This window comes from Phoca vitulina, unplaced genomic scaffold (genome assembly GCF_004348235.1).
Source record: "Phoca vitulina isolate PV1807 unplaced genomic scaffold, GSC_HSeal_1.0 scaffold30, whole genome shotgun sequence".
In the NCBI taxonomy this organism is placed as follows: Eukaryota; Metazoa; Chordata; class Mammalia; order Carnivora; family Phocidae; genus Phoca; species Phoca vitulina.
The window spans coordinates 9,198,256-9,213,274 of NW_022589733.1; the positions used below are offsets into that span (position 1 = coordinate 9,198,256).

The 15,019-nt window shown below is 45.3% G+C and overlaps 1 protein-coding gene across 1 annotated transcript in view; it reads left to right on the forward strand.

Moving 5' to 3' along the window:
* Positions 1-5,565: 5,565 nt before the first annotated feature.
* The window catches only part of NUP93 (nucleoporin 93), a 110,001-nt gene continuing 100,547 nt past the window's right edge, over positions 5,566-15,019 (forward strand). The window contains exon 1 of the mRNA XM_032424606.1: positions 5,566-5,645. The gene's annotated coding sequence lies outside the window, so the exon portion shown is untranslated. The remainder of the gene's footprint in view (positions 5,646-15,019) is intronic.

A 15,019-nucleotide genomic window follows, 5' to 3' on the forward strand; every position in this document is an offset into this window, starting at 1 on the left:
TAAAGGTGAAACCCTGCTCCCCCATTCACAGTGGGGTGTGCCAGGGCCAGGACTGGGGAGAGGCAAGGAGGTGCCTGCCTGCTGTCCCCACCTTGGCATGACCCCCATTACCTCTCTAGCCTCACTTGAGACCCTGCTGTGGGGTGCGCTGCTCGACTTCTCTCTAAACAGCAGACCCTCACGGCCCAAAATTAGTTCTAAAAAGAAAATGGTATCGTGGCAAGACCCAGGGCTGCAGCATTAGACTAGCCTGGGTTCAAATCCTTTTTTGGTTCCTTATTTATGTGACCTTGGGCAACTTCTTCCACTCAGCCTCCTTTCCTCCTCTGAAACATGGGATGCTTTGAAATGGTTCTTGGCAGGATTAAATTAAACAGCATAAATAAAGTTTTTGGCATATGGAGTTCCTTTCCCTTAACTTTCCCTTTATTATAATAGGGTTCTCCAGTGTTCCTTGTCCCTGAGAAGTGAGAAACTGTTAATTCAATATATTCTAATTATGCACCCTTCTGGGTGTAAAGTATGGTGCTAAGATTATTCGCTAGCTGGAGATAAAGCAAACCCGATCCAGCAATCCAGGAAGGAGCAGCTCTGGTTGCTCAAACACCCATGCTCCCGGCTTGCTGAATGGAAGGCAGGGAGCAAAGAGTCTTCTTTGCCAAAATAAATGGCAATAGATCCTCCCTAAATGTTGCCAGCTGGTGAAATGCACCAATGGGCTAAGTCAAGCCCATTCACACTCACAACACAGAAATTATTCCTGTTCTCAGGTTCTTTTCTTTCTTTCATTCATTTGACACATTTATTAAGTGCTCATTCTGTACAAGGCCTTGCATTGAAATGAACATATTTTAATTTTATTTGCAGTAATACATTTCAGGAAAAAAAAACCCCAGAGAAGTTGGTTCTTGCCAGGATAGATATTACTAAAACACCAAAGAAATTGACAATTTTAAAAATCAGGACCAGGGCATTTGGGTGGCTCAGTTGGTTAAGCGTCCAACTCTTGATTTCTGCTCAGGTCATGATCTCAGGATCGTGGAATCAAGCCCCCTGTTGGGCTCCATGCTCCACGGAGTCTGCTTGAGATTCTCTCTCCCTTTCCCTCTGTTCCTCCTCCCAGTCCTGCTCTCTCTCTCTCTCTCAAATAAATAAATAAAATCTTAAAAAAATAACTAAAAATAAAAATCTGGACCATATTGGATAACAACTCTCCCTTTCAGATCTTCCAGTTTAAGCATGAAACTAAAGATCAGATTTCTCCTAATACAAAATCAAATGCATCATAAAAATGAAATTTCTGTGAAGATGCTTATGGATCAAAAAAGCAAACATATTTTTCCAGGAAAAAAATTATTAGCCAGATGGATAAATAAAGCTTTGTTTTCACCCGAGTGCCTTCTTTCTTGACTTTTTAAGGATGATTTTTAATCTTCTAGTCTAAAATGAGACATCTAAGACAGCCATCAGCCAGGGACTGCAGCTGGCTGAGTATGCATATGATGGTTTTCACAAAGGTAAATTCTGGCGTTGGTTCACTGAAGTCTGAGCTCTGCTGGGTGGCTAGGATTTAGCAGTCTTACCTCTCAGGGCAAGATAAGGTTTGGCCACACCGCAGTTTCAGGAAATGCCTCCAGTGTCCAAGAATGTTACAGCACCGCTGAAGTGGCTGACCACCAAGACCACATATACAAGCTGGCCCTGCCATACTATGCCACACACGCCACTGTCAGCCCCCATTCGGTCAGATGCTGGGGATGCCAATTCTATTTGAGAGATTCAGGCTCTGCCTTCAAGCATAGTTGATAACGTGGTGGGGGGCGGGTGCCTGGAGCCTTCATTTTGAGAGTCCCCTGGCAGGTAGGTCATGTGGGATCCTTCTCAGTGAACATTATCCACCGGAGCCCCCTGGTGGACACAAAGCTGCCAGTGTCCTGCAGGGATTCACATCTGGGGAAAGTTTGGGACAATTGCAATGTCCTGGTATGCCCGCCACCGAGCTAGGTATGCAGCTTTGTGTCCTGGTGCGTCAGGGAGCCTCTACTCAGTTCTAGAGTATTGTGGCAATGGGCCTCACCAGAAATAAGAACAGTTAACACTTACGGAGCACCTACTATGTGCAATTCTCTGCTCTAAACCTTTAACATGTACTAACTACTTTAAGCCTTAGAACAACCCTTCATGGTAGATTATTATTCTCCCCGCAAGAATACCCACAATGCGAAACAGGTAATCCCCCCAAAATAAGCTGCGGTGTCCTTGGGGAGGGAGAACGAGTGGTGGAAAGCCCCCAAACCACCCACGTCCACTATTGTTCGCCACGTTTGTTTGCCGATCTTAATTTTCTCCTGAGTTTGCAGGGAAGGATGAAGTCCTCTGCTTTCTGAGAGAGGTAATAGCTAGAAGTCTGCTTCTGTTTCCTACTTTCATTCTTGGAGACACTTTTCTTTTGTCATTTAAGTCCCCCCCCAGCTGCAAACACATCTAATAATCAACCACAACAGAGCCCCTGACAGATGGGCCGTGAAACAGACGGCTGCATTGAAAGGCAGCAATCGAAAACGGAGGGTAATTTGAACCAATCAAGAAGATGGGGTCTCTTGGAGGCAAACTTTCTGCAGAAACTGAAACCATATCCCTCAAGCTCCTTTGGTACTATTTTTCACCCGCAGATGAGCCTTCCTGGGGGTGGATCCAACTTTTTTTTTTTTTTAAACATCTGGAATGTTGAAAAGGAAGAGAGAGAAGCCCTGGGGCCTTGTCAATCAAATTCACTTTTCTTTTGGCAAATGCAGCATCAGTGACAAATTGCACAATTTGACATAAACAAAGTTGATAGATGTCGGCAAAGCTGTTTTAAAACAGCAGAAATGCAGAGATGTGTAGGATGGGGTTTTTTTCACTCAACAATCAGTATGTTTAATAACAAATAAAACAACCAGATTTTAATAAATCCTACCACCTTCACGACATCATCTGATAGTTAGCTGCTGCTAGTTAATGAGAATGTGGTATTGATTCGGATCCCAATCCACTGGATAGCTCTTATTGTTATAGTTCATGAGGACTTCTAAGCTCACCTCCGAGGCCTTCTTGGACTAGGAAACACTGGCCTTGACATCCCAAGACTAAAGAGTATAGGCCCTGGTCTGCCACTATTTCCCTATGTAACCTTGGGTAAGTCATTTAATCCTCCTGGAGTTTAGGTTCCCCACAGAATACATGATGATGATCAGCCCTGCTCTGCTCAACACAAGGTTCAAGTGCAATATTAGATGTGAATCACTTTTTCTTTAATTTGAAGTGTATTGATCTTTTTATTGAGAAATAATTTCATCTAGTAAAGTGCACAAATCTTAAAAACTCATCTGCAGTGCATAGTGAGAAGCTTCCCTTATAAGCTTTTAATGACTTGTAAAGAATATTGCTGATCACTCAGCCACAGTTCCAGAAGCTTTATGTAATTTGCTGCCACCCACTAAGAACCCATCTCTGGCAATGAAGTTCAGGATAGGGGGCAATCATGGCGCTGGATTTTGTCTGTCATTTAAGAAATTTTTCTTGCTTTCCTTCCCAGCACCACATGCTGGGGATTGTGGGGAAGATCAAAGAAATAAAACAAGGTTCCAGACTGCAAACAGTTGGAGGAGGGGAAGTGTTATGAATTCTGGATAGCAAAACATTTAACATTCCACAGCGCAGAGAATATTTCACTTTAGTTTTTCCTTTTTTTATTGTAGCGTAATGAATAATATATGTGTGGTAAAGTGCACAAATCTTAAATGTGCAGCTCAATGAATTTTTAAAAAGTGAATACATCCATGCACTCAGCCCCCAGATTAAGAAACAGAATATTAACAGACCTCAGAAGATTCTCTCATTTCCCTTCCCAGTCAACAGCCCTTCCGCCCTTCAAAATCACTACTATTCTGACATCTGTCACCATAAGTTAGTTAGCTTTGCCTGATTTGAACTTTATATCAACGGAGTCCTGCTTTAGGGTCTGGCTTCTTTTGCCTACCATTACATCTGTGAGATTCATTCATGTTGTTGTTTGTGGGTGTGGTTCATTCTCTTAGTTACTGCAGTATTTTGTTATATGCCCACACCATAATTTATTTATCCATTCTTCCGTTAATGGACATTTGGGTTGTTTCCACTTTTGGGTTAGGATGCTATGGACGTTGTCATATGTGGTTTTTGGTGAAAATATGTACAATTTATGCATATGTAGAATTGCTGGGTCATAGAGTACGTGTATATTTAGCTTTCACACATTTTGCCAGTTTTCCACAGTGGTTGTCCCTATTTCCACCCCCCCCCCCCCCGCAGCAGTATACGATGGTCCAAGTTGCTCCACATCCTTTCAAAAAATTTTACTCTTCTGTTGAAACACACATAACATGACATATACCATCTTAACTATTTTCAAGTGTACAGTTCAGGGATATTAAAGATTTTCGTAATGTGCAACCATCACTACCATCCATTTCCATAACTCTTCATTTTGTAAAACTAAAACTAAACTCATTAAACAAAAACACACTATTCCCTTTCCCCCTGCCCCAGCCCCTGGCAACCACCACCCTACTTTCTGTCTGTATAATTTTGGCTACTCTAAGTACTCTATAAATAGAATCATAGTATTAATGTTTTTATGACTGGCTTATTTCACTTAGTATGTCCTCAAGTTTTATCCATGTTGTAAGATATGTTAGAATTTTCTTCCTTTTTAAGGCTGAATAATACTCCATTGTATGTATATATCACATCATCTATTCATTGTGGGTGGACACTTGGGTTGCTTCCCTGTTTTGGCTCTTGTGAATCATGCTGCTATGAACAGGGGTGTACACATACCTCTTTGAGACCTTCAATTCTTTTAGGTATATACCCAGAGGTGGACTTGCTGGATCATATGGAAATTCTATTTTTAATTTTTTAGGAACCTCCATACTCTTTTCCAAAGAGGCTGCACCATTTTACATTCCTATTCTTTGCACACCAAGCTTGTTTACCTATGGAGCCTTCTTCACTCTTGTTCCTCTGCTTGGAATGCTCTGCAGCCAGAACTTTGCAGGACTGACCCTTTCTCATCATTGTATTTCAGCTCAGCACCTCTTCAGAGAGGCCTTGGGGCCACAAAGGCATTCTCTCTCCCATTATCCTGCTTTTTGTCATAGCCCTCTTTACAAACTGGCAGTTACTTATTACAGTCTGTTTCTCCCACCGGCTTGACAACTCCATTAGGGCAGGGATCTTGTCTGTTGCGGTCGCGACTGTGCCCCCAGCGCCTTGAAGAGTACCTGGCACTAGGATGGCGATCGGTAAAGGGTAAGAAATCCACCCGAGGGATTGCGCACTCGCTTTTTCCGGGCTGAGCCAACTCTAACCACTAGGGAAGAGTGAGGGCGGTGGCCCCGGGCGTGGGGGGCGTAGCAGCTCAGCCGGAGGCCCCGCCCCTAGCCCCTCCCTGTCCTTGTTCTCCTCCGCGGGTCTCTATAAAGTTTATTTGGCTGCGCGCCGCGCGAGGGCTTCTGGGAGGGCCGGCCTCGGCCAATCAGGAAGCGCGGGCGAGCGGCGCGAGAAGCGGTGGCCGCGTTCTCCAGCCGGGACCCGAGCGGCTGAGAAGGCTGCAGTGTCGGGTAAGGGTGTCTCTGCCCATGTCCTTCCCACTTGGGGGCTTGTCCTTGAACCCGGGGTTCCGAGGCTGGGCGGAGCCCGGTCCCCACGCTCGGAGCCACGCCGCTCTCACTGCCCGTTCGCCTCATGGCAGCCGAGCACGCCTGACGCCGGCGACTCAGCGCCTTGTCGAACCGTCCCCCATTATAGCGTCGGGCAGCGCCCTGGGAGTGCCTTCTATCTGCCCTCTTTCTGAACATGGAGGTTTGGCCCCCTGACTCCCCTCTTCCCCCCCACTAAGGCGCTCTGCCGCGGCGCGCCACGCCCCCACCCAGTGCCCTGTGAGCCCACCCTGAGCTGGGATCGGCGCCCCTCCCCGCCACAGCCCTCCGCCTGCTCGCTCGTCTCCTGCGGACGTACCCTGCCCTCCGAGGGCGGGGGTCTTTCGGGCCAGGGTGACGACCCTCTTAGCCTCTCCCAACCCTTGGCCTGTCTCTTGTACCGGCATCAGGGGAATGCTGCTCCCTTTCTAGGGACATGCTGGAGATTAGAACCTGGAGGTGGCCTGCACTTTCTTGGGTCTCACAACACCTCATCCTCTGCAAGGGCAATGCCTGAGTTTACTGGGTTTCTTTAAAAAAATTAGGGGGCTGACCCCAGGGATTTTCGGTCAGAGTTTGGACCAACCATTCACAGAGCCGCTGGTACTGGTTTGCCCCTGTCACTTGTTTTGGCCGAAATGCCTTTTAGCATGAGCAAGGGTCACCTTTTGTATTCTGCCTGCGGAACGTGAGAGGGTGTCCTTGGACGTCGTAGCTTTTCTTTCTTTCATCTGTTCTTCGTGCATTTCTTTTAGGGACATTTTGATTTTTCATTCATGGTGAATTGTTATTTCAAAGCTCATAGTTTTAAATACGTATATGTTAGGCTATCAGATCCCATATTTGTATCTCCAGCGGGGGCCTCTCCCTCGACCAATACCCAGCTGCCTCTTTTCTTTCTCAACCGAGATGGTTGATAGGGAACTCAGACTGAACATGTCAAGATAGGCCTAGCAAGCTTCCCATCACCTCCCCTCCCAAACTGCTCTTCTTGCTGTTTTTTCTGAGTAACATAAAAGGCTCTAGTCAGTAACCTTTGAGTCACCTTTGACTGCTCTCTTTCTTTCTCACTCCACATCCAGTGCTTGCCACCCTGGGCCAAGTCACCACCACCTCTCACCTGGATTATTGAAATAGTCTCTCATCTGGTCTCCCTACTTCTGCCCTTGCATTCATGCCCTATTTTAGCATGGCAGCTGGAAAGATCCTTTTGAAACAGGTCAGATCGTATCACTCTTTTACGTTACGTAAAAACCCTACAATGGATTTCCATCTCATTTAAAGACAAATGCCTTATATTGAGCCATGAGACTTTAAATAACCTGACCCACTGTTACTTTCCCACTCTCATTTTCTGCTACCCTCCTCTTCCACGTGTCAGACATGCTTTGGCCTCAGGGCTTTTGTGCTTGCAGTTCAATAATCTTGTGGTTTGCTCCCTCACTTTTTTTCAGGTTTTTACTCAGGGGTCACCTAGTGAGGCTTTCCCCAGTTCCTATTTTCCTTTACTGCTTTAGTAGTTCTTAGCAATTATATTTTAGTTATTTACCTTGTGTATTGTTTGTTGTTCCCTTCCAGAATGTGAAGTGGGGAGGATTTTTCTCTATTTTGTTCCTTGGTGGATCTTCAGCACCTAGGCCTGGCACACAGTAGGTGCTCAATAAATATGAAATAAAGGAACGCTCTGGCACTGTTACAGGCTTGGGAATACAGTGGTTAATGAAACAGGCCTGCCCTCATTGAAGTGATGTTCCTATAGAGAATGCCACCAACAATAAACACACAGATACAGAGTGTAGTGTCAGGGCTGTTTTTTAAAGGAGGGCAAGGATATCTGAACAGAGACCTGATTGAAATGAGAGAGCAAGTTATGGGAATGTCTGGTGGGAGAGCATTCCTGGAATGGGGAGAGCAAGTGCAAAGACCCTAAGGTGGGAACAGTTGGAGAAGTGGTGAGCTTGAGTGTCTGAATCTGCTGCTTGATGGACTGAAGTAGAAAATAAGGTAGAGGAAATACAGATGTTCCAAGGAGAGAGAGAGGTCAGCAAAGACCCAGAGGTGAGAGCCCAAGGTGTGTTCAGGGGACAAGCCACTTTAACTCATCAGACATTTATTTGGTACCTATTGAATGCCAAACTTGGCTGCTGAGGATTCAGCTCAGTCAGCTGAGCAGTCTGCCCTATAGGAATTTGCCATGTAGAGAAGTACACAGACATGGGAAGAAATAATTACAACTATTTCACCAGAGAAGAACAGTAATGAAGGTTCAGAATAGTATAGGAGGGGCTTGGGGTGAGGAGGACTGCCCTAGCGGACTTTTCAGGATATATAGGAGTTCCCTACGTGACAGTGTAGGTTTGGGGTATGTGATAGCAGAGTGTGCAGCTACATGTGCAGGAATATGAAGGGAGGAAACAGCATGAAGCACCCCCAGGAGTAGAGACTTACTAGGGTATCTTTGGGGGAGGGTAGTGAGAGATGTGGATGGTAAGGGTGACAGTGCCAGATCACAAGCACTTCCTCCTGGAGGGGACAGAAGGTGTCCCTGGTTGGATTAAGGCAGGTAAGCATTTCAAAAAGAATTCTTGCCAAGGGGACGGTGAGTTACGGGAACGCAAAGGCTTAGACTACTGAGGTAGTTAGGTGAAAAGCATGAGGGTCAGAGAGGGGGCAAGAGAGATGAGGATTCCTTTTTGCAAAAGGTTTGAGAGGTAGACATGGAGATTGGCTGGATGTTCAGGAGCAGAGGAAGGGGACCCTGAAGTGACTCCCAGGTGGTCTCTGGCTGACTTGCTGGATGCTAGTAGTTTTACTGAGAGACTGGGAATGCAGGAGGAGGAAGTGGTGGTATTGGTGGCTAAGAGGAGAGAGAAATGATGAGTTTGGTTTGGGACACGTGTAGTTTGAGACACCCATGGGTCATCCAGGTGCAGCTGTCGGGGACAGTTGGAGATACTAGCTCAGGTGAGAGAGCTGGCCTGGACATAGAATAGTTTCTACCAAACCTTAGTTTTGATAAATTGGCGTTCTCATCTGGGCGCACACAGTCCTCAGAGGTGTTCAGGTGGCCCTTCAGTCCTTTGAGCCTCCTGACAGTGTATCTTTAAGAATGTGTGTGTGGTTCTTTTGTGTGCACATGTGTACACGAACATTAGATTCGCAGGGGTCCGTGGCCATCCGAAAGATTAATAACCACTGGTAGGGGTTCTAGTTGAAGCCACGGCCAATGGTGGATCTTATCCAGAGAAATATGCAGCTTGAGAAGAGGAGGTCCAAGGATAGAAGCTTGGCATTTAAGGGAAGGGTGGATGTCGAAGCCACAGCAGAGGAGGCTTGAGAGAGGGAAGAGCTGGAAAAGCAGGAGAACCAGGAAAAGGTGTCAAGTCAGAGGAGAAGAGTGTTTCAGGAAGAAAGGAATGGTCAGGGTATCAGAGGCTGTGAGAGAGAAAGGGTTGAAAGTCCATCGGACTTAGCAGTTAGGTCATTGGTGGCTGCAGAGGAATTCAGGAAGTAGGAGGGGGGCAAAAGCAGAAATTAGGTTGTAGTGGGTGATGAATGGATGAGGTGTGACAAAGGATGGCTGTCTCTTTGTAGAGAGAGCAGGAGCTAGAAGAGCATGTGGGTTTGAGGATTTTTTTAAAAAATATTTATTTATTTATTTTATTTATTTATTTTTAAAGCTCTTCCTATTTATTTCAGAGAGCGAGAGAGAGCACGAGTTGGGGGCGGGGGGGAGAGGGAGAAGCAGGCTCCCTGCCGAGCAGGGAGCCCGATTCTGGACTTGATCCCAGGACCCTGGGACCATGACCTGAGCCGAAGGCAGACGCTTAACTGACTGAGCCATCCAGGCACCCCGGATTTTTTTAATAAGCTTTTAATTTTAGAATAGTTTTAGATTTACAGAAAATATGCAAGATTAGTACAGAGTACTCTGTACCCCTGACCCAGTTTCCCCTATTGATGAGGAATTATTTTAGGAAAGAAGAGACCTGAACTCTAGGAGAAGGAGCCAAAGACAGTGAAAATAAGGACAACCATCATTTCCTGAGTTCTGGCTGTGTGTGAGTCCCTGCCTTGGGCTTTGCTTGTATAATCTAATGTCATCGTCATAATAGCCCTCTGATGTCTAAATCTACTCCCTTCCCTATCTTCCTCATTTCAGTAAGTGGCACCTTCATGCTCCCAAGTTACTTGGGCCTAAAACCTTGGCATTGTGTTTGACTTCTTCACTCTCACACTCTACATAAGTGATTTATATCTACATGGAATCTATTTTAAAATGTATACATGAGTCAGACCTACTATTTGTCTCTTCCACCACTATCATCCTGGTCCACATCACTCTCATGTATTACATCTGGGTGATAGAGCAGCCTCCTGACTGGTCTCCCTGGTTTTACTTTGTGCCCTTCTTCCCCCCTGTCTGTTCTCCATGCAGAAGTGGGAAGGAGCCTTTAAAAAGCTTAACCCTTCTGTAGCTCCCATCACACATAGATTACAATCCACCGTTATTACCTTGTGCTGTGAAGTCAGTACCATCTAGGCCCTGCCCTAGCCCCTTCTCCCACCACTCTGCCCTGTGACTGTGTGCTTCAGCCATGTGGCCTCCTGCTCTTCTTCACATATGCTAAAGATGATTCTGCATTGAAGCTTTTGCATTCACTGTCCTTTGCAAGAACATTCTTCTCCTCAGATTATCAGTATAGTTCATTCCCTTTCATGATTTAGGCCTTTGTTCAGTGGTTTCCTTTTTATTTTTACTTAAAAAAAAATTTTTTTTTAAAGATTTTATTTATTTGACAGAGAACATGCACAAGCAGGGGGAGCGGCAGGGAGAGGGAGAAGCAGGCTCCCCAGTGAGCAGAGAGCCTGACATGGGGCTCAATCCTAGGACCCTGGGATCATGACCTGAGCCAAAGGCAGACGCTTAACTGACTGAGCCACCCAGACGCCTCAACGGTTTCCTTTTTTTTTTTTTTTTTAAAGATTTTATTTATTTATTTGACAGAGAAAGACACAGCGAGAGAGGGAACACAAACAGGGGGAGTGGGAGAGGGAGAAGCAGGCTTCCCGCCGAGCAGGGAGCCTGATGTGGGACTTGATCCAGGGACTCCAGGATCATGACCTGAGCTGAAGGCAGTCGCTTAACCAACTGAGCCACCCAGGCGCCCTCAACGGTTTCCTTTTTAAAGAAGCTTCATAGAACACCCCAGCTAAAGCAGTCTCACTGTCCACTCTACCACATCTCCCTGTTTTATCTCCTTTGTAGCACTTACCAATACCTGGAATCATGTGTCTATTTTTTTTAATTGTCTCTCTCCTGACATATAAGTTCTTTGAGCCTGGGAATCTTATCTGTTTTTTCCACAGCTCCATCCCCAGTGCCTTGAACAGCACATGGGAGATGCTTAATAAATATTTGTTACAGGAAGGGAGGAAAAAGGGGTTCTAACTTTGGTGTCCCTTACAGTGTCAGCATAGGAATTTTAAAAATAAGGAGTCATTATGGTGCAGGAGGGCTGGGTCCAAGGACCCAGAGGAGGTCCTGCAGGATCAGCTAAGGGTGTTCTTATCTTTGTGTGGAATAGAAATCAAATGTGAGCTGAGAGAAAGTAAGAGCAGGGTTTATTGAAGACAGAGAGAGTGTAGATACAGACAGTCTGAGAGACTCAGAAAGGAAAGAAGAGTGAGTCTCATCTTTGTTTAGGGGGTGGGGTTTTTATTGAGGATTGAGATCTGTTGTAAGTGTCTTTTTAGGCATCTGGGAACTGGTTAAAATGGATGAGTGTTTAGGCGTCCTCCATAAATCACTTATGCCCTGGAGCCAGGGGTCTTGGTGAGGCAGTGGTCTGGAAAACATACATGACGCCCCTGCCTGGTCACTCTTTAGATGTTATCTAGATGTGCTGGAAGACTCCAGAGAAACTCCTTGACCTGTGCAAGGGGACATATGTTATCTGTATTATAAAGCATGTGTAAGGTGGAGGTGCAGGTCCTAGCAAGAGTAAAGGCAGCAAAAAAAAGCAGTCTTTCATAGGGTCCCTTCAGTTTCCTTATCTCAATTAGCCATTCTTGGCAAAGTTTGCAGAAGTTTATTCTGTCAGTCAGTGACTGTGGTGGGGGTCTAGCTACTGTTTGAGGACACTGTTGGAGTTAAAAAAAAGCTACAGAATGCTTTAAGCTTCAGGCTCTTTGGGGGTCTAAATATTAACACGATAATGTAAAACAAATAAAGGAGAGCGATATCAGCAAAATGGCAAGCTAAGAGGTCCTGATGCTTGTCCCCACATAAAAAAATAGAAGAATAACCAACAGACAACTACATATTGACAAAGAGCTCCAAAGTGAAATGAGGAGGCTGCAGAAACCCCGTGGAGCACCAGAACTGAAGATTGGCCACATGGAAAACTGTAAGGCAGATAAATGAATGGAGTAGGAAAGAATTTCGGTGAGGGGAGATTTTGTGGGGTGGGTGTTGAGGAAAACCTTCTGCTAGGCAGGACTTGAACTGGTGGTAAAAAATAATAGCCAAGGTTTACTGAGTGTTTGCTATGTAGAAATGCAGCTCTTTTTCCATTTCATAGATGGGCCCAGCAAGAATAAGTAACTTGTCCACAGTCACCCCACTAGAAAGTGGAGGAGCTGTGGAGCTCAGGGGTACATTTTTCCCCTTTGGGAAAAGTGGCATGAGCAAGGGCATATATATAGCAAGGCATACATAAGGATGGTTAGGGGCCAAGTAGATTGGGTAACTGTTGGATAGGGTTTCATCAAAAGCATCGCCTCATCTGGATCCCTGTGAGTGCAAGGCTTGGAGGGCTTTTGAGCAGGAGCAACATAGGGAAAGTGCTGGAAAGATTGAGGCGACCACAGCAAGCAGAGTGATGTGGAGAGGGAGGAGCTTGAAGACATGTCCTAGTGTCTCTCAAGAACTTGGGTTTAAAGGGATGGAAGTCTGGCCTCCTGTGATGGTGAGGAAGATAGAATCAACAGTTAGACTAACTTTATCGTGATAATCATTTCCCAATACATGCAGAAATATATGTTACTCTGTATATCTTAAACTTACACCGTATTATGTATCAGTTATATATGAATAAAGCTGGGGGAAAAAGCAATAGTTGGAAGATGCTGCAAAAATACAAGTATCCCTTGCTATGTAAATCTGTTAGGTGATGAGAGTTTGGATAGCAAGTTTGGAGAGTGAATGATGTCCCCATCAGATGAATATAAAGTATTTGGTTTCCTGAGTTTGGGTAATGAGGAATACCTACCCTTTCTCTCAAAAAATGTATCTGCATCTTGTTGGTTTTTGAGCCTGGAGAGTAGAGAATACCTGTAAATAAAGTCTGAGGTCATGTGCAGATGTAAAGGAGAAGGGTGAGTTAGAACCCGAGAGAGAGAGAGAGAGAGAGAGAGAGAGAGAGAGAGAGAAGCCAGGGGACAGAGAGGAGGAGCTGAGGAGGGGGCGGGGTGGGTGGATAACTGCATTTTGAGACGTCCCAGGTGTGACAGTTATGTGCTGGAGTGGAAACGCGGAGGCAGTGCCTGGAAGCTCTGGGTTGGAGTGTGAGTGCAGGGAGCAGAGTGGGAGTGTGGATTTGATAGTCATTGCCATTGAGGATTTGGGGCCAGTGGTGAGACAAACACACTGAAGCAGAGGGTTTAGAGCAATTTAGAAATTAACAAGTTATTTAAAATTAGACAGGGTCACATATAGCCATGGAAAAGAATTCAGACTGACAGAGGGGTGTAAAATGAAAAGTCCCAACTCTTCCCTTTGCTTTCTGGAGGCGATGCTAAGTTAAGTTTCTTGCTATGCTAATGTTTCTTGCTTTTCTGTGAATTATCTGTGAACAGACCTTAAGTGTATAGCTCAGTGTATTTTTACGTAGTCACTCGTGACTACCAATCATACTGAGATATGGAACATTTCCAATACCCCAGCTTCTTAGAGTGAGCTGCCGTAACAAAATACCATAGACTGGGTGGCTTCAATAGCAAAAAGTTTATTTTGCCACAGTTCTGGAGGCTGGAATTCTTGAGATCAGAGTCCCAGCATGGTTGGGTCCTGGTGAGTACCTGCCTCCTGGTTTTTAGATGGCTGCTATCTCACTGTGTGCTCACGTGTTCTTTCCTGGGTGAATGCGGTGTAGGGGGCTGGGGGGAAGGAAGCCCTCTGGTGTCTCTTAGTGGGACACTAATCCCTTCATGAGGGCCGCATCTTCGTGAGCTCATCTAAACCTCATTACCTTCCAAAGGCCCCTTCTCCAGATACCACACGTTGGGTCTTAGGGCTTTGACGTAGGAATTTTTGAGGGTCCCGTTACAGTCCATAGCACCCAGAAAGTTCTGTTGTGCTCCTTTCCAATCGGTCGCTCCCACACTGTAATAACTAGTGTTCTGATTTCTAGCACCATAGATGATTTAGTTTTTCTGTTCTTAAAATCCGTTAAATGCAATCATGCAGTATGTTTGTTTTTTATTTATTTATTTTAAAAAATATTTAATTTATTTATTTGACAGAGAGACACAGTGAGAGAGGGAACACAAGCAGGGGGAGTGGGAGAGGGAGAAGCAGGCTTCCCGCTGAGCGGGGAGCCCCATGTGGGACTCGATCCCAGGACCCTGAGATCGTGACCTGAGGCAAAGCAGACGCTTAACAACTGAGCCACCCAAGTGCCCCTCTTTTTTTAAATAAATCTGGCTGCTTTAGTTAACCACTGTGTCTGCAAAATTTATCCATATTCCATGTAGCTGTAGTTCCAGTCTCTTCTGTTGCTGTGTGATATACCAGGGTATGAATATACCACCATAAAAATCCCAAATGAGAGAATTCTGTATATATAGTGGTTTTAAGATTATTTGGTGGTGATGGAGGACTCAGACTTTTATTAGAATCTGATAAAAGCTGTAGGGCTTTTCTTATATTAAGAAAAACAGTCTGCATGTATTTCCAGAGGTTCCTAGTGCCTTTGATGTTGGTGTCCTGCCCTCAGGACAAGAAGCCTTCCTTGGTTTACAACAGGGCTTCTCAGCCTCTGCACTGTTGATATTTGGGGCTAGATAATTCTTTGTTCTGGAGGCTGTGCTGTGCATTGTAGGATGTTTAGCAGCACCCTTGGCCTCTACCCTCTAGATGTCAGTAGCCTGTGGCCTGTCTCCCTGAATTGTGACAACCAAAAATGTTTCTAGATTTTGCTGGTGACCTCTGGGGAGGCAAAATTGCCCCCAGTTGAGAAACATTGGTTTAGAGAGAAGAACCAGAGCCAAAGACCTTTTAGAGACTAACTTGG